The sequence below is a fragment of the Nomia melanderi genome, chromosome 4, assembly GCF_051020985.1.
Source record: "Nomia melanderi isolate GNS246 chromosome 4, iyNomMela1, whole genome shotgun sequence".
NCBI classification, from domain to species: Eukaryota; Metazoa; Arthropoda; class Insecta; order Hymenoptera; family Halictidae; genus Nomia; species Nomia melanderi.
Window position 1 is genome coordinate 12,419,996 of NC_135002.1, and position 21,832 is coordinate 12,441,827.

General features: G+C 36.8%; 1 protein-coding gene and 1 long non-coding RNA gene across 10 annotated transcripts in view; one reads left to right on the plus strand and one right to left on the minus strand.

Moving 5' to 3' along the window:
• LOC116425485 (CUGBP Elav-like family member 1-A) overlaps window positions 1-21,832 on the minus strand; it is a 495,366-nt gene that overhangs the window by 385,367 nt on the left and 88,167 nt on the right. The window lies entirely within an intron of this gene.
• On the plus strand, window positions 10,434-12,732 carry LOC116425486 (uncharacterized). Of its 2 annotated transcripts, none has more exons than XR_004234690.2 (3): window positions 10,434-10,703; window positions 11,527-11,721; window positions 11,921-12,732. It is a non-coding gene; the product is annotated as an uncharacterized LOC116425486 (long non-coding RNA). The 2 variants fall into 2 exon arrangements; XR_012998473.1 differs by having other exon boundaries at window positions 11,527-11,635.

Here is a 21,832-nt window from a genome sequence, read left to right on the forward strand (position 1 = left end):
TTCACAGGTAGTTTATTGGTAGATCCAATTTCCGGATCACCGGTGGATGGCCGGCGTTGTTTGCGCGACGATTGAATCACGTTTTTCGCGGACCACGTGTCTACGGAGATTCGTTTTACGACGGATATGAGAAGCGAACGTGGCCGCACGCGACTGTTCGTTCTCCTCTATGAATTTTTCAACCGCTCCTTTCCCCATAAATAATCCCCGGAGCCGGCCGGAGAGCTCGGCTTTCCGAGGTTTGCATTTGCTCTTTCTGAAAAGCTAATAAACGCCCGGTCCCGAGAATTGCGTATGCCCGTTGTTTATCAGTGAGGCCAATTTCCGGATCGCAGGTGGACATCACGGGAACGGGCCACCTTTCATCGTGAAATACGCACGGTCTGCTATTTATGATAACAAATGCCACGCGCGCCGCCGCCGCCGCGCGTCCCGTGCCATGTGGCCGATACTGAATTCTGTCACTCTTAAACTACGGAGAAATTTTCCTAGTGTCGAACGGGGAAATATACGGCTCAGATTGGACGGTACCGCGGTCGCCGAAGGGCGAACGTTATTTTAAGATATTTATTGTGTAATAAGTTCGCCTCGCGGAGACTTCTATTTTCAGTCTGGATTTTTTGTTTTTGTTGACACTTTCGCAATCGTAGTGTAGTTTTACGCCATTCTGAATCCTTCCGCTGAATATTGGTACGTAATTTCTAATTCTTTTAGAAGAATTTTGGTAATGCGATGTTACATTGTTTTGCATTTACCAGAAGAATGCTGATCGATTAATACTACGTCGTTTCAAAATCTGAAAGGTAGTTTAATTATATATTTTTTGTATTCATACATATTTGAATATTATCCTTGTGGAGTTTAGTTATCGATCTTGAAGAATTCTGTACGGTCGCGAATGTGTGAATTGGAGTATAATGGAAATGCATTGTTTTCTGTGGAATTGATAGTTATGTGTATGGCAGATTTGTTTGTTGATGTTAAATTTTAAATCAATATTGTACAATTTTGATTTTAGTCACCCTAACTCCTCATATTTTATTGCTTGTTAAGCACCTTAAAATAGGGTTGACGAGATTAATCAACACTAAAATTTTATATTACGTGCGCTGAGCATAATAACGTATCAAATAAAAAAATTGAAAAGTCTAACTATCAAAATTAAAAAGAAAGTATTACAAAAATTTCGAATACAGCATATGCAAATAAAGTAGTGAAGTTACGGGAATGAAACGAAGTATTAAATTCGCCAAAAAATCTTGGTTCATTTTTAATAAGCTGTCTTTATTATGGTGCAAAAGCAAAAGTTGCAAACAAATAATCAAACGCTGTCAGAAAATTATCAAAAAAGATTCCAAGTGAACCTCGTATTTAAACTTTCTTAATATGGTTGAGATTTCGACATATATTTGTTGTTGGTTGTTTTAGCCAGTATTGTTTGTCTTACTCGGCACACAAACATTGTAACACTTTTTTTGAATAGCCTGTATACACTGGGCGGATAGCATTGTAAATAGTACTTCAAGATCCTCCAATCTAGGGACTGCGACATCAAAGCTTTTGACAGAAGTTTTGTCTCTGTAAGAACACTCTGTGACCAGAGTCGCGCTATTTGTTGCCCGTTGGGGAAAATCTCAATGCGCTCGGGGCGGTAACTATCTGTGAGCACAAGGCTGTGCTTCGCGCAATCAGGGCAATAGTTTCACAGTAAGATACCATATAGAACTGTGTGCGTACATGTTTCAGCGCGTTCTGTGATATTCCCAATACCATAGACACTTCCCACCTATCTCAGATTCTTGTGAAAGTTCTTCAGCCAGGGGCTACGTTGGCTCACCCTGCCCAAAAGCATCAAGTTTGCAGTTAATACAGCAAACTTGACTATCGCGTGTCTTGGATGCTTCGTGGTAGTAATTAATTGATGAAACATTCTATTTCCGTGGTTCCTCATACATTTTATATAGGAAATATTTTTACCATTTTATATGATAAATCCATTTTATGATATCCATCAGGCCTTCAAACTCAATATGATCCTTTATACAAGAATCAAGGTGAAAGATTATTTTACTATTGGCAATGTTTCTTTATAAAATTTCGTAAGTAAATATAGAGTGATTTCGATATAATTACAATCTTTGTCATATTTATTTACTCATGCGATTTCATAATACACAATTTACAAAATACAAACAAAATCTTCCTCAAAATTGTTCACAAAGAACCCAAGCATAACAACAATCCCCACAATTAAACAGACCACGCATTCGTCCGACAAGTTCCTTCCACACCGTCCGACTTCCATAGGATTAAAACAACAAACGAACCCGACGCATTAACCAACAGCTCCGAACATTAAGTAAAGCTGCTTATAAAACCATCTAAACTAAGGTCCGCGCAGCGCGAGGATATTCAAGTGGTCGAAGTACGGTCAAGCGCTCTACCAGCGAATTTAATATCCGAATAGAAGCGATTCTCTGGGTGAGAGTCAGTCGAAAATTTCGTTTCAGAGCGGATATGAGAACCGCGGCGTGGCGCAGCGCTCCGAAACACAGCTCGCCGGGCTCTTTAATTTCGGTTCCTCTCGACCGCTCCGCGGTCTTGAACCTACAAATCTCTATTTTCTGTCAGCCGAGACGGAACGAATTTAAACTCGCGGAACGCGCCGGCGCGCGGCGGGGACGCGGAGAAGTCATCGCGCCGCGTTAACTCTCCTTATCAAAATGCACGACGCGGTGGAACCCGGACTTTCTAAAGCATTCACGAGCGACGCCCGCGTCCCCTTCGCGCTCCCGGGGTAAAAATGAGAATACTTCAAATTAATGCGAACCACCCTTCCCCTCCACGCAACCTCCTCTACACCCCCGGCCGCCCTATGTCACCATGGACTGCTAAACAGTGGCCAGATTAACGTTTTCCCGTGCCGCGGCTGAAACCTTTGCAGTCTCTATTATTTTAACTGGCAAGCAATTACGGTAAGCGCAATTTTTAATGCGGCCGCGACACAACTTTATTTTTGCTAATGTATTTGTCCTCCATCGCTGGCGGTAGCCAGGTCGAGCGCCATCGCCGCCGCCGCCGCCTGCCTATTATTCGGGAAACAATGAGGATTTTTGCTTGATAAATGCCCGCCTTCGAACTTGCTTCGTCTCTCGCGAACGGCAGTTTCCGAGTTCACGCGGCCCTGCTCGATTATTGGAGCTTACGAAAATGAAGTACGTGTACTTTTGTTTGTTCTTTTAGCAGAGTTGCGTTTTTAGATTGTTCTTCGAGGTTTACGATGATATTTCTATAATAGTGTACTAAGAGAGTTAATTTTATGACTTGTGGGTATATCCTTTATAAATTTTTGTTAATTTTTCACTTGTTTTTGTATTTTCTTTTTTCACTCTTTGTACTTTATTCCATTGTCCTGTTCGACAGATTTTTGTCATTTTATCTTATTATCTTAATTTTCTAGTGATAAGGAAAGAGTACCAGGTATCATAACCGATTCAATATTGAATAAACTGACAATAACTTTTAATTTTCTTCTTTCAAACGAGATTCCGCTACAATTCATCATTAACAAGGAAATTTTCTATTCACTCGATTAAAGGAGAAAGTTAATAGAGCATTCCAGTGGAGAGCATTGGAAACGACATACATAAATCGAGTCTCCCCGCGCAATACGCAAGCATTTAATGCAATCGCGGAAGCACGAGGCGAGAACGGAATGGAATAATGACAGGCAAATAGCGTTCAATAGAAGAATAGGTAGAGAATATTAATATTCGCGAGAAAAAATACTGCGACAACAATGTCATGCTTTTCATCATGCGCCCCATCCCCCCTTGGAACGTATCTTCTGTATTCACGTCAAACAAGCCCCGTAATCCCATAATTGCGTATAAACATCTACAGCTTGAATTACTATACACGTTTCGACGTTGAAATTAATTTCATATTGATCCCGGGCCGGCTCAAAAGAATAATCTATCGTGTATCTGGCTGAAACGTTGGGAAAAGCATTCCCGCGAAATTCGCCGGGTCGCCCGCCACCACTGAAACCGCTATTTCAGCCGCTTATAAATCATCAATTTTATTTACAGCGATATTTCATCTATCCTCAATTCAGTTTTGCGTATGGAGATGCGGGAGCCCACGAACGGGCCCGAGAGAGGGAGAGAGAGGGTGGAAGAAGGGTGAGAGAGACGGATTTGTTTCAGAGATCGCAGCGCATTAATGTTCCCCTAGCAGCGGAGAAGGAGTTTTGGGGTTATTCAGCGAGGGTCGGATTAAACGTTTGAAAAGATGGCGGCGGGACGGCAGGGTGAGGGCGGAATTAAGCATTCTGCTTGAAGAACGAGGGTTGTTGCGGGCAGAGGTCGCTCGCGAATTGAATTCGAATGAAAATTTTTGTTCGCGGTGTTCGGCTCGGCGAACGGATTCATCTCTCGCCGCGGAGGGATGAAAAATCGTGTAGGAATAAACATCGAAACGCTCTCAAGGAATCGAGTTTATCGAGGCCGGAGCGGCTGCGCGGCGAAGCTCATCGGAATCGCTTGAAAGCTTCGTCGCTAATATAAGCTCGGAAGCTTCGGGAGAGATTTTACAGCGGGCGGCCGCGGAGACGGAACCAGGGTGGGCGATGCGATAATTTACGAGGAAACAGGTTAGGGGGAAACGATTGCGGTCGCCGGATGCGTCGCTTTTGAAACATTGATGTGTCAATTTACGCTCGAATGAAGCGGGACCGTTTTGAAATATTGAGGATACCTATCGAAAACAGCGATCTCTCTGTGCTGTGTTTCATTAAATAAACACGTATACCCGTGGGTTTCGTGAGCTTCTGGGATGGAGTCGTTAACGCGAGGAAAGGAAGGAAATATTAGCGCATTACTAATGGAGTGGGAGGATCCCCTATTTCTCTTGACAAAGCGTTGTCTTTCTTTAGTTTCTTTTCTGTCCTACCCTTATTTCTTTCCGAGTTACAGAAAATAAATCATTGCCGTTGAATCATTATTTATTCGTTTAAAACGTCTTCTGTGATTTATGAGGGTTTTAATTTTAAAAGACTGCTACACGCTTCAGAAACATATGCGGTCGGTAATTTCAAAACCTTGAACGATAAAATGTAACGCTTTTCTATTTTAACGAAACATGCTGTTAATATTGTATTCATTATTTTATCGTTTCAGTATAAAAGGAAAAATAATTGCGTGACTTATATGTGGTAGTATGTCTCTTTTTCTTTTACTGTATTTATTGTTACTTTTATTATATAGAATGACGAGTAATATGTAAAGTGTTAGAAAGTTATGAATACAGTTTTTTCTTTAAAAAAGAATATCTCTTTCCCCATTTTCTTTACGCTTTCACTTAAATCAAAGGATAACGTTTCCATTCTGTTCAGGGTCTAGCCCACAATAAGGGATAATGAGGATCGTTGCGGATACTACATCACCGCTTACGACACACCTTTTGTAAGACAAACAATAGCTATCGCGAAACATAACAGGTATCAAAGAATACATTTTATCAATGGCCCGTTACAAAAAATCCTATTGTATATTTCTACGACTTTCTTTCGTGTCGTCCCTTTGTTACGTAACCTGCAATTCTTTGCCTATCAGTTCCATGTGCTATTTGAAAAGTTTTTATTCCAACATCATTAAAACCTTTTGATAGGACAAATATGAAGATAAGGTGTTTTTAAAGGCATTACAAAAAATCGTCAAATTGAAATTGAAGTATATTTGTATGACAGTGTAGTGAAATTATCATTTTATAATTCTTTGAAAAATTGTATACACTTTAAATGCATAAAGATACACAGTGTAATAATTATGATTAACGGTAAGACTTTTAGAAACATAATAGAAGAAAACTATTAGATGCACAATAAATTGGAACAGCAAAAAATAAAAGCGAAAGGTATGAAAAGGAGCAAATTGAGGAAAGTGCTCATAATAGAAGTGCTAAGTGGAGTAATAAATTGCAGTAGACTTCATAAATGCTAATAAATATTCTATAATAGACACGAATGAAATTGATTTTGAAAATTACGTAGCAAGTAATGATCTAGTTAGATGAAGTAATTAAAAGGACATCGACAATTGGTAACCTTCTGTTTTAATGAAACTTTCTTCGTAATATATTTTAACATAATTTTTAATAGATATATATTTTTGTTTGGAAACATATCTTAATTATTAAGTTTTATAACTAAAAATATATTTAATAAGGAATACTCATACAAAAAATATTTAACTGTAAATAATATATTTCTTTCTCTTAAAGTGGGAGTTCAATATGTTAACATTAATTTGTAACAATTATTTTGCCCCAATAACCGTATAAAAACTGCAATGATTAAAACATCAAATATTATTTCATCTTCTTTATTCGCTGGTTTTGTCTCCAACAGATTTCCATGGATTTAAGTACTTATTTTATAACAGACAAGATGAAAATTGAAGGGAATTTAAAAAGTGCAGTACAGAAATTCTTTTCACTGGCGGAAATTAACTTCTATTATTAACGGATAAACGGCTTAGCTCATTGTTGAAAAGAATGTATAAGATAAATACAATGACAGAACCTGCAATGAAAAATTTTACTTCAAATTTAAAATACATTCTTTCTATTTATTGTAAGGTCTTCATAGTAATAACCACCATAGTATTAATTTCAAATCGAATGGATCGACTTTTCTTAAGTCAAGGTTAAATGAAGGTTATCATAAATATATGACGCTGATAACGTCACATATATATATATATATACACGTTAATAGGTTAATATAATATTCTTAATTTTTTCTAATTTTCCACAATATAATACATACAATAAAGTTCTATAATAACAATGTATAGTAGAATTGGAAAACAAAAAATCCAAACATTCTCCCCATTCTAACAAAACCATACGAGGAACCAGTAACTTCCAACCAAAAAATTACTGTACTTCGATCCTCTAAACAATGTTCTTAATTCTTCTATTGCAAAAAATTAATAAATAAAAGTTTGCCTGTATCAAACACAAATAATGTCAATGTTATTTCAACATGTCACTCCAATTATATTGCACCGAAATCGAATATTGAATTTTATAATTTTCCTATACCAAGTTGAATGGCGACTGTGAATCGCCCCTCAAGTCCAAAGGGGTTAATAACACGATACGTCTATAATGAAGCCCCGTTAATCGCAAACGACGAACGATAAATTCTCCAAAACGGTCTCGGATGTTCGCTGGAGTCGAATAGAATCGAATCTTCGTCTGGAACGGCACGATCGGTTTTACGGGTAAGGTTCTATTTGGCGCGCGACTCGTGTACGAGTCAAAATAACTTTACGAGCATGCGAGGCGTAAAGGCATCAAAGCGGAACGAGACGCAGCCGGCCAAGATTGCTTCCCGTTTCGCTTCGCCCGGGAGGATTTGAAGATTCGCCGTGTCGCCACGGCTGCCACGAATTACCTTTCATAAAGCAAAACCGCCTCCCCCTTGTTTTTCTCCACCTTTTTGGTTATTCATTCACCAAGGGGGCGGCGAGCCAGCGTTTTCCGCGACGCGTTTCCGCCAATAGGAAAGGAGTGTCGCGCGGGTGTAACGGCCGGCCTCGCACAGAACGACGAGGAAAGGGAGAAACAGTTTCCCCGGGGTTTCTTTTTTTTCACTTTAAATGGCGCCAGTGAAGATTGAGCCTTTAATGCGTCACGCCTGGGACGAATTGCCTCTTATAAAGAGGCGTTCTCCTCCACCACTTGTTCTCCCTCCTTGATTAATCATCCCCCCGGAAGAGCCATGCTGTCTCCTTACTGCGAGGATTGTTTCAACTAGAACTCGGGGACTAGCGGAACGCGTTTCAAAGGGGAAAAAATGTACAGTGTGTTTCGATTTTTCATCCTTTGACTCTTCAAGGACTGGAAGGGTCCATTGGACTCATTTTTACGTTTACGTTTGTTCAAGAGTCTTTCACTGGTCATTAGAGTTCTCAACTGGCACGTATAAGGAATTCAAAATATCTATACTATTTATTCAATTTTGTAAAATCAAAGAATTAAAGAAAAAGATGATAATGTAACGTATATAAACACCTTTTTGTAACCATTTTTTGTATATGGATCTGTTGGACAGTACTTCTACGTTAACTTTCTTTGTGCTCCTTTTAGAATCAACACTTTGAGTGCCCGAAACAATATTTCTTTTAAGATTTGAAAGTGAATTTTCTAGGTGACACATCGAATTTACTAGAAAGAGTTACTATAAAAGGTCTTGACTTCTCAGGTATCGTTTGGTTAAGAAAATTGTTTCCATTGTATGAAATTTTGATGAACGTCGATTCAACAGTCGACGTGCCAATCTCTTCATGGATACTGTCACATATATATATATATATTTGTATATGTGAATATTTTCTTTCTTTTCGTATATTTTTCATAATTATCCTCGTCCGTTTTTTATACAATTCAACTTGTATCTATCTGAATAATATAAATTGCAATTAAGTAGAGACTGAAAACATCTCTGTCTATTTCAGAACGAAAATCATGTTCTGGAGAAGCTAAGGTACTACACGAAATAATGGGGCGTTTTTCGCCTTTCGCTTCAACGCAGAATATACACACCTCCAATCGCATTTTGTCTAGGTGCAAGCGTTATACTAAATTCTAGCACTTTTCGGTTTTTCTGAATAAACTACTCGGATCCGTCGAATATTTTATTCGTCAAGACTACACGCCGTTCGTGTTCCGTGTTTACTTTCGTGCGAAACGGAACAGTATTTACGAGCACGCTGTGAATGCCGCGCATTTATAGCAGATGCGAATGGAATAGAGCGTTCTGATACGGTATAATTCTTTGCGAGAGCATTCTGTTTGGAAGTGGAAGATTTAGTTCATTTTGAGAAGAAGTATACATAACGTAGGATAGAAGAAATCTAACTGATAACGTGATAAAAGAGGCAAAAGTGCACTTAAACCGATATAATCACGGAACGAACAGTTAAATTGCTTAAGTAGGAAAGACACTTTTTGTTCAATTTCAACCACTTATTTTGACTGAGAGAATAGTTCTATTTTCCATATTTAATTGTAGGACAAAAATTGAAAAAAGATTTATTATAACTATTTCCTAAAAAATAATTACTCGAAAGATATTGCACGATACTAATGTGCTCGACCGTTCCTCGGTTTATTCAGTTTTCGTTAATCATACGTAGAGTTTGAATATTCATTGAAATATTTAATTTTCACAAATATTTTATTATCCGAATATTCGGGAAAAATCCATGTAATACTTTTTTTCCAATTCCAACCCCTGTTTGTTCACGCACGAAGTTAATATCGATTATTAGAATCATTTGAATATCGGGCTGCGGATTACAAGGCCGTAAGCAGATTCATTTTAAAAGAAAAGAGTACAGCTGCACTTCGCAGACTCTTCGTTGCACCTGCGACAGGAACAACGTTGCGAAAGTTGGACCGCATGGCGACACTCACCTTTTTCCTCTATCGCGTTGTTTTATTTTCATCGGACAAAGAAACTCCCTTATCTAATTTTGCGCAACAGACATTTGTGTACAGAAGTTTTTCCTTCGCTATCATTTGTTGGAAGATGGAAAACAAATTGAGCAGTCGTGTTAGAATTTATTAAGCTAAACAATTTTTTTTTGTCTGATTATTTGCGAGTTTTGTTTTCTCATTGCTTTCTTAAATATGCAATATTTCTGCCAGAAGGTTTAGCACGTCAATCTCTTTAATTTCCAATGTAATGGAAATTTTATCCACGATTCGAGATATGAAAATGATCCATTTTCAAATATATAGAGATACCTGATGTACGTCTTACACAAAAACAAATTTATAAAATAGAAAAATTTCAAAAAATGTCATATATTAATAGTAAGTCATCATTACAAAGAAATAATATCAAAGAATTAAATTTTTGCTCCATTATAGATTATAGTTACTTTTAATTTTGATCAAAAAGGAGATTTCTGACAGAATACCATGCCCTACACTTCTAATTAGAAATTGTACAAAACACAATTATTGTATAATTAGCATACAAAACATCGCTTTCAAATTTATTATACACCGATACACGTCCATTCTCTGTCAAATTTCATTGAACATTGATACACAGAGAACGTCGCAGGAGAAAAATCAAATTAAGCAGAATATTCGAATAGAAACGCGAAGAATGATCCTCCCGCGAAAAACAACGTCCACGTCGGTGTACGAAACTCCTATGCAGATGCACGCTAATTTGTTTTGGTAGAACGAACTATTAATTCTTAATTAAGCCGGCGCACAACTCCCGCCCTTTTGGCAGCTCGTACTGGCTGGCTTCACCTCATTGAGGGGCCTCGTGATATATCGAAACTTGGCCGAGCTTCAACTACAAATGATTGGGAGGAGGATGGAGGAGGTGGACGAGAGTGAACAGCGTTATAATAGCAATGGTTGCGTCCTCTCGACCCATTTCGGATCGAAGCGCGTCCGTGCGACGGAGATGACACGCCGGGACCATTTTGTGGACGATAAAAAAGCCCAATGAAATAATAAAAAAAAAGAGAGAAAACGGAAGAAAAAAAAGAGGGCTGGAGAAGCTGAAAAATAGAGCCGCGCAACTCGCGGGACAGGTTATGTACATAGGCGTAGCACATAGAGCGATGAACAGAAATCGAATGTTCTGTGAAAAAATCGGGTTCACGGTATGTACGTTCATATGTACGGGTCTCGAGGAACGTTTGTATTTCGTATTTTATGGTGATGAGTTCCGAAAACGCGAAAATTTTCGCCTACCTGCGTGACGTATCCTGTTTCGAAGGATTTTTATATATTTTTCAGCCGGCCAAAATGGAAATCCATCAAAACGCGTTAACGTTACACATGCGTTATAATTGAATATCCATCGAAAGATCCGACGCCGAAGAACTCCTGTCGTCGGTTTTATTGTTAACAATAAAACTATCGAGCAATTAGAATGACTTATATCCAATTTTTTATACAAATTAGAACAATATGTTTCTTGAGATTCGATGGGTTTCGTAGTTTTGTATATGTACAAATACAAAAGTTTACTTAAAAATCTTTCGGAAAATCGCCTTTATCATTGAAATACTTGCAAAATAAATATTCTGAAGTGGGTCAATTTGACCCGTCTGGTAGTTTTAATGTTAACACGTTCGCTACCAGCGTTGTCTGTTTGCGGTGATCAATGTCGCATATTTTATACAAAGGAGAGTAAATTAGATTTACACGCGTTTTTATCTAAATTTGTATGGTACAATACGGAGTCGCGGAAATACTTTTTTTGATTATTATTTGTATTTTGTAAGAACGACGTGTTTTATTTAATAAAATATTGTTACCGCGGACGCTGTCATTACAAGAAATGCTGATAGCAAATGGGTTATCTATTGTTATTTCGGTAGAAAATTCGGTGAAAATAAGCTAAATTATTATTTTGGTGGACGCGAGACGGAGTCGCGGTTTAACTCGCTGCATAAATTATGCTGATGTTTTATTGGACAGAATGGAAAGATGTTGTATACTCTGGGAAATTGTCTCCATAAAATCTATGCGGAGGAAGACACTACAGATATCACGCTAAGTAGACAGCTGTCTTCAATCAAATTCATGGGTGAGATAATCCTTTTGGGTGCATTTGATGCGCATTTCTTATGACTTATGACTGTTCATACTTGGAGTACGAAAATGCATACGAAAGTGAGTGGCCTCTGAAATAGTTACTTTAGAGGAAAATGTTTTTGGAGAAAGATGTTTATTAAAGGCTACAAAAAGATAAAGAAATTACATACAAAAATTGTAGTATAATTTCAGGAAATAAATAATTCAATAAGTCAATAAATTAGTTATAATTATATGCTACATCAAATAAGATATATTGTATTATTTTTACTTAAAGAACAAGCACAATTGAAAAAATACAGCAAGAGTGCAGAGTCTCATTGATTCCAAGCGGTGTCCTGCTTCGTTCCAAAATTTCGGACAAAGCGACAGAAGTTTGACAAGATACATACCGCCGATACATCTTCGTTGCCTCCCTGATGTCAATTGCAAGAGGAGATTAAAGTAAACGAAAGAAACTGGAGTTAAAACAAAAACAGTAGCAACTAGGTCATACCGAAGTCGAGGGAGAATATTGTATTCCCATAGTGTCTCGATCTCATCTAAAATTGGATTGTAATGATAAAACTTGATCAAAGAACAGAACAGAACAGAAGGGATGAAGATGTTCTAGATTAACTATATTTGAACATTCTGATTTCATGATGGGACAAGAAGTAAGCCTGTCTCAGGTTGGCTTTTACGAGCTAGTCTGTCGCTCACCGTGACAGACCAACTGATCTTCAGATTGACTTTTCCTATTTATACGCTCCTAATTGCGTACACTCGCGTCAGGGTTAGCCAACTTGTTAAGATTCTATCTTACATATGACTTAAGGCTGCGTCTTCTATTTTTTATCATTCTGCGTAGGTCGATCTGTAAATGTGCAATCGCTGAAAAATACTTCATTTTGCGTCTGGCACAAAAAGAATTCGTGTTTCCCTATTGACAAAAAGTGTATCGCGTGTAGTGGTTGAGATTAGTGCTGTCGATCGTTTTTTAATAACATCGAAACGAAGCTAGCTTCACTTATTAATTTCGCTTTTAAGCGTCGACAAAGACACAGCGATAAATATTTACAGAAAATGTGTATGGACAAAACAAATAAATGAAAATTGACTGAAAACGCAGTCTATCATTTTATCCTTTATCATCGGTTTTATATTTTACGATAAATATACCTTCAAACACCATCATCATTTATTCAAGCCTTTTTAATTAAAGATTGGAAAATCCATTATAAGTGGAACAAATGATATAATATTATCCAGACAGACGAAATATTACGTTCATTGTGTTATACACGCTCGTAATAAGTAACCACGAACATTTCACTCGGAAAGGAACAAATATTCGTTCAATATACCTTTGATTTCGTTCTAAAAATAAAAATATTATACATATTCTTCGCAAATGCATTACATATTACATTCTTGAAAATATAAACCACATATCGTGCATTAAATATTCAGGAGCCAACAACCAAATTAACATTTCTAATTAAACGGACGTTACACCGTACTGACATTAGAACTTTCATTCCATTTTTCATTCCGGCTGCCCGAAATGCATTCTCTCGCCAGGTAAATATAAAAACGTGTCAGTTCCCGTTGCCTCAGCGAAATCTAGTATCGACGGTGGCCACGACACCCGTGGTCCGTTTATTCGTTTTGCTTACGCGGAGGCAGAATAGGATCACGTTCGGTATTACGTAGCGATAACATCGAGATAGCGAACATTTCCAATCAAAGGAACGAAGGCAAAGTTTCCTCCAAATCTCTCCCCCCCCCCCTCTCTATCTATCTATCTATCTATCTCTCTCCCCCTCCCCTCTGTCAAACAGCTACCTGTAATAACCTGTTCGCAATGGTTTCTCATTTACGAACATCTTGGACAAAATTATCAACGATATTTCCTGCGCGATAACAAAATATATCCATCGATTACGTGTTCGCGACTGAAACCCCATAAATTCAATCCGATCGAATTTGTCACGTGATAAAACACGGGGCGGCGATGATCGCTAAACGCATTATTGCCACATTAATTTTCCGCGGGACAGCTTGGCCTCGCGATTCCTCGTCCAACGAGAGGTCGATATTATTTGCCCCTCGAAAAATCATCTCGTAAACCGTTGGACAACAACCGCTATTTTCGTAGCCCGGGCCCCGTGACTCACTCGAAACACGAGACACGCGTCGTTGCATCGAACTTTCTCCCGTTTCCTCTCTCGCTCCTTCTCTCTGCACCTCTCGCGCGTCGTCGACGATCCTCTCCGCGAGGGTATGTTTAGATTCCGGAATTCGCGTCTCATCCCTACCACCCACACGTGAAACTTAGTCCCGCTGTCTCCCGGTAAGTGTCGAATTACCCGTTTCTCTGAGTTTCCATGCGGGAATTGAATCTGCGTGGATCGAGACCTCGCCCCGCAAATGTTCAATCGAGGGTTTTTTCTTCGGACGCGGGTTGTGTCATTGATGACTGTTGGGGAATTGATTAATCCCTTCTCTTCTAATGTCAAGTAAGAGCCACGATGAATGTTTTCAGTCGCATTCGACTAATCTCAATGTTATTTATTTGTTTTTATAGTAAATCAAGTTGTTTATTATTCATATTTAATCTTCAGAGTAAACGTAGACAAGATAAGCATCAAATTCCTTGTTTTTTACTACATTATTAATGATAAAATGGTTTTGTCGAACCCAGTTACGAAAGAAATCTTATTAAGGCAAAAGGTTAAGACAATTGCTTTCTTAAAATTACTCTTTACCATTGGACTTTACTTCCTATACTTTTGCATTGTTAAATTTGCAGCATTGTATTTTTTAGATGTATTATGGAATTGATGATACGTTTGATGAAACAGGAAATAATATATTTTATTCATTTTTGTTCATTTTGATTGGTGTAATGATATGAATGGGTAGATTAATTCATCCTCCCATAGTAGAGTCTACATATTACATCGACATCCCGAAGAATTATTGTCTTAACAAATATAATAGTAATACGTCAAACGTATAGCAATACTATTTAACATTTAGTTCATATTTGCACTTGCATTTACATCTAATACATGTATTTCACTATTCAATGTCATAAAATCTATTCACAATTTACTACAAAGTATCTCATACTGTTAATAAGTCAAAAAATAAGATCACTAATACTATGATTTTCACTTCACTGTAAAAACAAACTCTAAGAAAAGGTATTTCTTAATAGAGAACCCTGTATTTATATAACAAAAATATTGAAAGACTAGATACAGTAGAATATTCGATTATAAGAGATCCTATTATAAAAAGACTAAGTAGAAGTACTTGTATTCACTGTAAACTTCACGTAGCATCGAGCATGTCACCTCGATCGAAGTTTAACTTCACCGACACGCATAGATGGTCTTGAATCGTCTACAATTCGCCATCCCTCTTCCCTGCAAGCCCTGTAACCTATAAAACCTAGATCCATTTGACACCAGTATCCTGACCCGAGCGCATATATTCTACCCGTTACCCGGCGCATTTGTATGCACATACAAGTGTGTGCATTCAGGTTATTCGTCCGCAAGCTGGGCTCTCGAGAATCCTAACCCCTATTTTGGACCCAGCTCCGTTTATACGCCGCTTCCGATTCGGCTAGTCGTTCCAGCGTTTCAAAGACAACCCTCCCTGACCCGTTCTCATCCCTGGAACTGGGCCACGCTGATGTATCTGATATTTAAATGTAATACATACAATATAACTATACTTTTCGGTCAGAAAAATTCCGGTCTTTGAGTAGAGGCTTTTTTATACTTCTCTGTAATTATTTCTAATCAAACTTAATTATTGTTAATACGATTTTATCTTGATTAATGGTCTTTTCCTTATCGGTAAAGATTTATTTGGTCATTCCATAAATAATGTGGTTTTTTATGTTTCATTTATTTTTTAAAATAAAGATAAACAAAAGCTTTTATAAATTAATTATAATGCAGAGGAAACCGAAAAACAAAAGTGTTTTAGATTACAAAGAGTTTTGTTTACCTTTATTTTTAAAAATAACAGAAATATAAAAGACCGATTATTTACGGGGTGAGCCAATACTTTTATAAGATTGTGGCTCGTATTACTTGTTTATGAACTTTCAAACTGATTTATAATAAATCAGTTTATAAATAATACGTAACGATATTTAAAATGTAACTAAATAATAAATAATAAATAATAAATAATAAATAATAAATAGTAAATAATAAATAGTAAATAATAAATAGTAAATAATAAATAATAAACATTTGCTTTATTGTTACTACATATAAAAGAAAAAGTAATGTTTAGTTCTTTAAGTATCAACACTTTTTAACTGCTTGATACAGTTAACAAGACAGACAACCAGAAATTACTGGCTATCCTGAAAGTCGAAATACGATCAACCAATTCACTGTAATTGGCGTTGGTCCCAGTTTTACACTGCACAGAATTTACCCCGCTTCCAATATGATCAGACGTTTCGGCATTTTAGAAATACATAACTCGCTAGAACTGGGCCATACTAACGAATTTTTAATTGTGTACGCGAATAGTGGTGGGATGCTGTTATCCAGGCTGGTTTCGCGAAACTCCTCGAGTGAGTTTCGTTCAATCTCCCGCTCTTCCTTCTGCTCCGCAAAACCCTCGCAGTCCCCTTCGCCCCGCAACCACTTTAAGATACGCTCGCGGTATGAAACGCAAAACGGTTCCAGACTGAAATTCCGTTGTAACGAGTCTTTCAATAAAGCGAATGCTTTATCCCTTAAAACTTTTAACGACCCTGCGAACGTAAACTTTGCTTAGATTTAACTTTTACCAAACTCGAGCCACCACCAACCGTCCCCACCCCCCACCCCATCACTTTCCGTTGCCGACTCTTCCACCCACGCTCTCTTTTCGCTTCCCAAACTGTTCGGTTTCCTTCCCGCCGCTGCCTAACCGTAAGACAATCACCGTGCGTAGCGGTTCGTTGATTCCACGTTTATTTCTGATTCGCATTTAGCAAGCACTTCCAAGTTTACCGGTAAATTACCGCGGCCTTCCAGGGGAAAACTTGAAATCGTACCTAATTTATTGAATCGCCTATGAAATTCTGAGTGGCTCCGCTCCCTTTCCGCTTGTTAGCGCAAACGAACGGAATGTTTAATTGCGATTTAACGATTGTTTGCGCCGGACCTCGTGCCGACCTTTCGGGAAATTTCAGTTCGCGGGCAAATTAAATAATTCGTTGACGCACGTGAACGGATATCGACATCCTTTCAGCCCGGAAATATCTTCCGGGACGTTGCTGTTTTTAACACTTGTTCTTTTTTGTGCACGGTGATGTGACAATGCTGGATTGACAGTCGAATATTGTAATGAAAATATTGGTTATTTTTAGTGTTATTCATAGCGATGGTAAGGTGATTAATGATTAGTTGATAGCATATTGTAAAGGTGAAGTTTGAACATGACGTAAAAGATAGAAACGTGTGTTGTCTCTTATGTAAATATTTATATCAATAGTATTACAGTTAATGTAATTAAACTGACCATATAGAGTGAGGTTTTGTTTGTGGAAAAGATGAAAGTAATATTTGTAAACAGACTTGATATTTAATTGAATCGGAAGAAGATTTATAATTTAAACATATGATTTTATTGGAAATTGGTTGGTCGCATGAAAATTGTTTATTAGCAGAACGTTTGATAAAGGTGTTTGATTTTATTATATAAAGTTATCATTTACCTTCTGCTATCTTTGACTTTAAAAATTATGTGTTCTAGATGATTGAACTATACGAGAATAAAATGTGACTGTAAAAAACAGAGGAGATTTTAAGGTTATTTTCATTGATCAAAATTTATGTTTATATCTATGAAAATAAACTTTGGAAACTATTGATTTTAGAATAAAGCGAATCATTGGTATTCTTCAGTGTTGAAAATTGGCTACATGAGAAAACACTTTGAAAAGATATCCGACAAATTTTATGAAATTTTGAAGAAAGTGATTCTTAGAAGAATATTAGATACTTATTGTTTGATGTTGGCTATTATATTGAAAAGATAAGAAAATTTACCAAAGCAGAAAGTAAAAATATAATGAAATTTCACTACTAAAAGCAAGATCAAAGAACCGCAGTCAAAAAGCAATGTAACTCATAATTGCCGGGATGTTCGAGCACTGGCCAAGCGTTTCCGAACATCGAGGAAAGAGGATTTGCCCGATCACTCGATGTTTTCCACTGCATTTTAAACAAAGGGTTGACTGACTAGCACCTCCGGAAAGAAGGTTACGTACGCGTGAACACTCCGACAATTAGTGCATTTACTGCACAATGCGGAAACGTACCGTTCATCTGAGTACATTGTTGCACACGATTTGAAACTGGTCTATGTTTCAACTGTTAAATTCGATTGGCTACGAGCGATTTACTGAAAAAGGCTGATATATCGCTTCATTGGTTTCGGGAAACAAGCCAACTACACACACTGTTGATTCATCTTTAATCATTTTTCATTTTTCTTAATGTAAAGTATAAAGTTACTATCATCCGTTTCTAAACACAACAAATTATATATTGCGATTACTTTTGTTTTACAAGGAAAAGCATTAATTCTGTGTAATTTTACGATTAGAAGAATTCCTTGTGGCATAAAGAAAGATTCTTTCCGATACTGTATTTATGATTTTCGAACAAATATTTCTTCTCAAAATTTACAAATTTTCTGGTACTATTGCGAATAACAGAGATAGCTTATTGGTTCGAGTCTTAATTAGATGATTACTCTATTACACTGGAATGTAACTGACAACATACTCAGTGTATTTTAATTTTAAATTAATATTGACAATATTCAAACTGTCCTCCTTGAAATTTTTCCACGCTATCAACAAACATCGACAAGCCAACAGAGCACTTAGAACAACGCACAACGTTGACCGTCATTTTCTCGTTAAATCGATCGACATCTGCAGTCGAGTTAGCCGTCCATATATCGGCAGCCATTGTTACGGAGCTATTTTCGACGGGAAAACAACACAACCAACGAAACAGACCCTAACACCGAGGTAGCCATTGTTTTGAACATTTTTTTGTTGGCTTTTTCGCCGAACTGCCGGTTATCTCAATAGATAAAGCGGCGGTACGAACTGGATGAGCCTGATAAAACTAATGATTTACGCACAACACGCCAAATCGACCAACCTTCCCTCTATTTTCACGAGTGGGTAAAGCTACTCCATTCAAGAATGAAATTTATCAAGCTGTGAATATTAAAAGCCATTATTCACTAAGGTTTATTAGAACATCGATTTTCAGATCAATGTTCAAGACTTTTGTAGAATCTATAACTACATACTTAATGCCCTCGATTAATTAAGGATTTTCCAAAAAAAGGGAATTTTCATACCAGCTTTTTTTTACCACACAATAGCAGAATAATCCATTTTTAAACCGAATATTGCTAATTCTTGTATCAGAAGGGAGAAAGAGTGTAAGATAACTTACCGCTACGATGGAAGTTTCAAATATTCGAAAGCGGTCTTAATGCATGCACGTTTGTTGTACTTACCTGAAATAAAAATATTTAGTCAGTTAGATCCTTAATTTGAAAGAAATTTAATGTTACTGATGATATAACCATAAATAAGTACATATACAAGTAAATTTTATTATAATTCAAATCAATTTCTTTCTAACTTCTGTTTTACAAACAAACCCAAAAATAATTTCCATAGAAATCAAGAATCGAAGTATAATACACAAGAGCATGACGAGTTTCATATTTTCCCAAATATAAATAAAAATAAATCTATCTTAAATGTTTCAAATTACTCAAAGCATTCGTACACGAACGCTACAATATATTCCTAAGCTCAAACGAATACATTCATAAAAATATAGATTCCGCAGAAATCGAAACCAGAAGAATGTTATTTAATAAAAAAAATTCTTGTTCCACTTAAACTCGTGTCACGAGCGAACTTTGAACTTCGATTCCTCGAAAGCCGCATTGTTTCCTCGTCCGTATAGCGTGCGAGGAGACGACGAAGGTAACAATAAGAGTGAGCAAATGACAACGGTGGGGGGCGTCACGCTTCTAGAAGGCAAAAGGATAAGCCAGAGAGCCAGTGGGAGGGGAATCCCGGCATAGAATATACGAATGTATATTTGCAGAGCAATGCTGTGAAAGAGGAGCGCGAAACTGTCCCGTTCCCCGGCGTGCCGGCTCCGAGTCTCCCTTTACACTCCTCGCAGAGGCTTTGTTACGTTATTTATTCGTTTAATTAACTCTCCATCCTTCCAATAAACTCCCGGACAGCGTTGCCCTTTAGTTCTACAGATTTTAACACTGCCGAGACACGCGACTCTGCCATCTGGAATTAAAACTGACCGCTCCGCTATCCGGCACGTAACAACCCTCGCCCGTGTTCATTAAGCCTCCCCGCGACACTTTTAAGACGACATACCACGGAAGAACTTTATTCTTTTCTTGTTCCTGTGATATTATTCTTCGCCTGTGCTCTTGTTTTCTGCGTTCGTTCTTTTGAAGGATCATTTGAAACTTTTTAATTAGAAGATGTTAACTGTGTGATGAAAAGTAAAATTGGGTTAGCGAACATGATTTTTTAGGAAAATTGGGTAGTGATTGAACAGTGTCATCGAGTATAGAATGAACAGTACAACTGAATTAGTAAAAATGGTTTTCTAGAAAGTTTACTTGCTATTAAAAGGTACCATTAGATGTAAGATGAAGAGCGAAATTGAAGAGTAAAGGTTTTGTAGATTTTTTTGTAGATTTTCTGTTGCATTTACTGAGTCAGCTGTCTAGTTTTTTTCCTTGGTTCTCAGTTGATATGTCACCGCGAATGGTAGTAGTACGAGTATAACAATTTGGAATAAGTTTAATATTTTATTTATAAGTTGTTGCCAGTTATTACTATCACGATTCGTTGTGGCATAGTTTGATCTCAACTTGTGCACAATTCTTCAAATGCTGTAGCGAACTCTTTTGTAATTGGTCGAAAATAAGTAGTAGTAATCCATTGAGTTCACATTGAATTTTATGCTGATTCGTTTAGAACTCGAAATTGTTGCGGTTATAAAGTTCTCGTAATGTATTCGGATCCTCTATTATATGGGAATATTATGTTATCTCTTTTAAAAAATAATATTCTCTATACTTTTCCATAAATTCAAATTTCAAATTTTCTTCAATTTCAAAGATCTTCAACTAACTTCTTTTATCTGGGATAGTTTGCACATACAAATGATGATCTCAATATATTATAAAACTTATAATATTAAACTAATGTAAAGAACATTCTTCTCATAATTAAGTATTCTAAAACCAGTGAAGTAATTTCTTAGCTAGTACAATAACTTTACTTTCCCACTATACAACTTTTTAAACATTTTAAGCAGATAAAAAGAATTTTATTTACATATAGAAAAGTAGAGATTGCTTTCAAGCCTAAGGAATTAGTCAAATAATACAATAAACTACACAAAAACTCATATTATAATTTAAGTAATTCTATTAAATTAAATTGAATCATTAAAAAAAAAATACATTTTTTTATAATTTGTGTTAAATCAAATACATCGTATAATAAGAGAAAAACAATTTGTATTAACCTCTTTCACTATGTTTTCCTTCAGAACTGCATGCAACAGAGCTACTTTATTTTTCATAATTTATAAAAAAACACAAATTCCATGTTCATTCAATGACTACTTTTGAAATGCCCCAATTGATAATAGAAAAGTAATATTTAATTTAAACATGCGACAATTAAGTGGTATTCATATTTATTAACCCTTAGGAGAACGCAATTTTAAAGAACCAAAAAGTCGACTTACACGGTAATAATGTAAGAATATAAATAATTTCAATTTTATTACAAGAAGTAGGACAATTTTAAACCCAACTAACTCCAAAGTGTTAAAGTCTATTCGAAATCTTCGCCACGAGTCTAATACGATATTGTAGGCCAAGGAGTTAAATTAAATTCGTTTAAAAATATAATTGAATGTATCTTCTTATTTCCTGCTGTCACTGTCATTTATCTTTGCAAATCCAAAACGTGTGGGATGCAACATGCTTTCCTGATTGCACGCGTTGGATCGCGTGAACTATCGCGAGTTTCATTTTTTCCCGTCAAATCGATTCAGTGATGGGGTATACCTGCCGGGTAAATCGGGTCGCC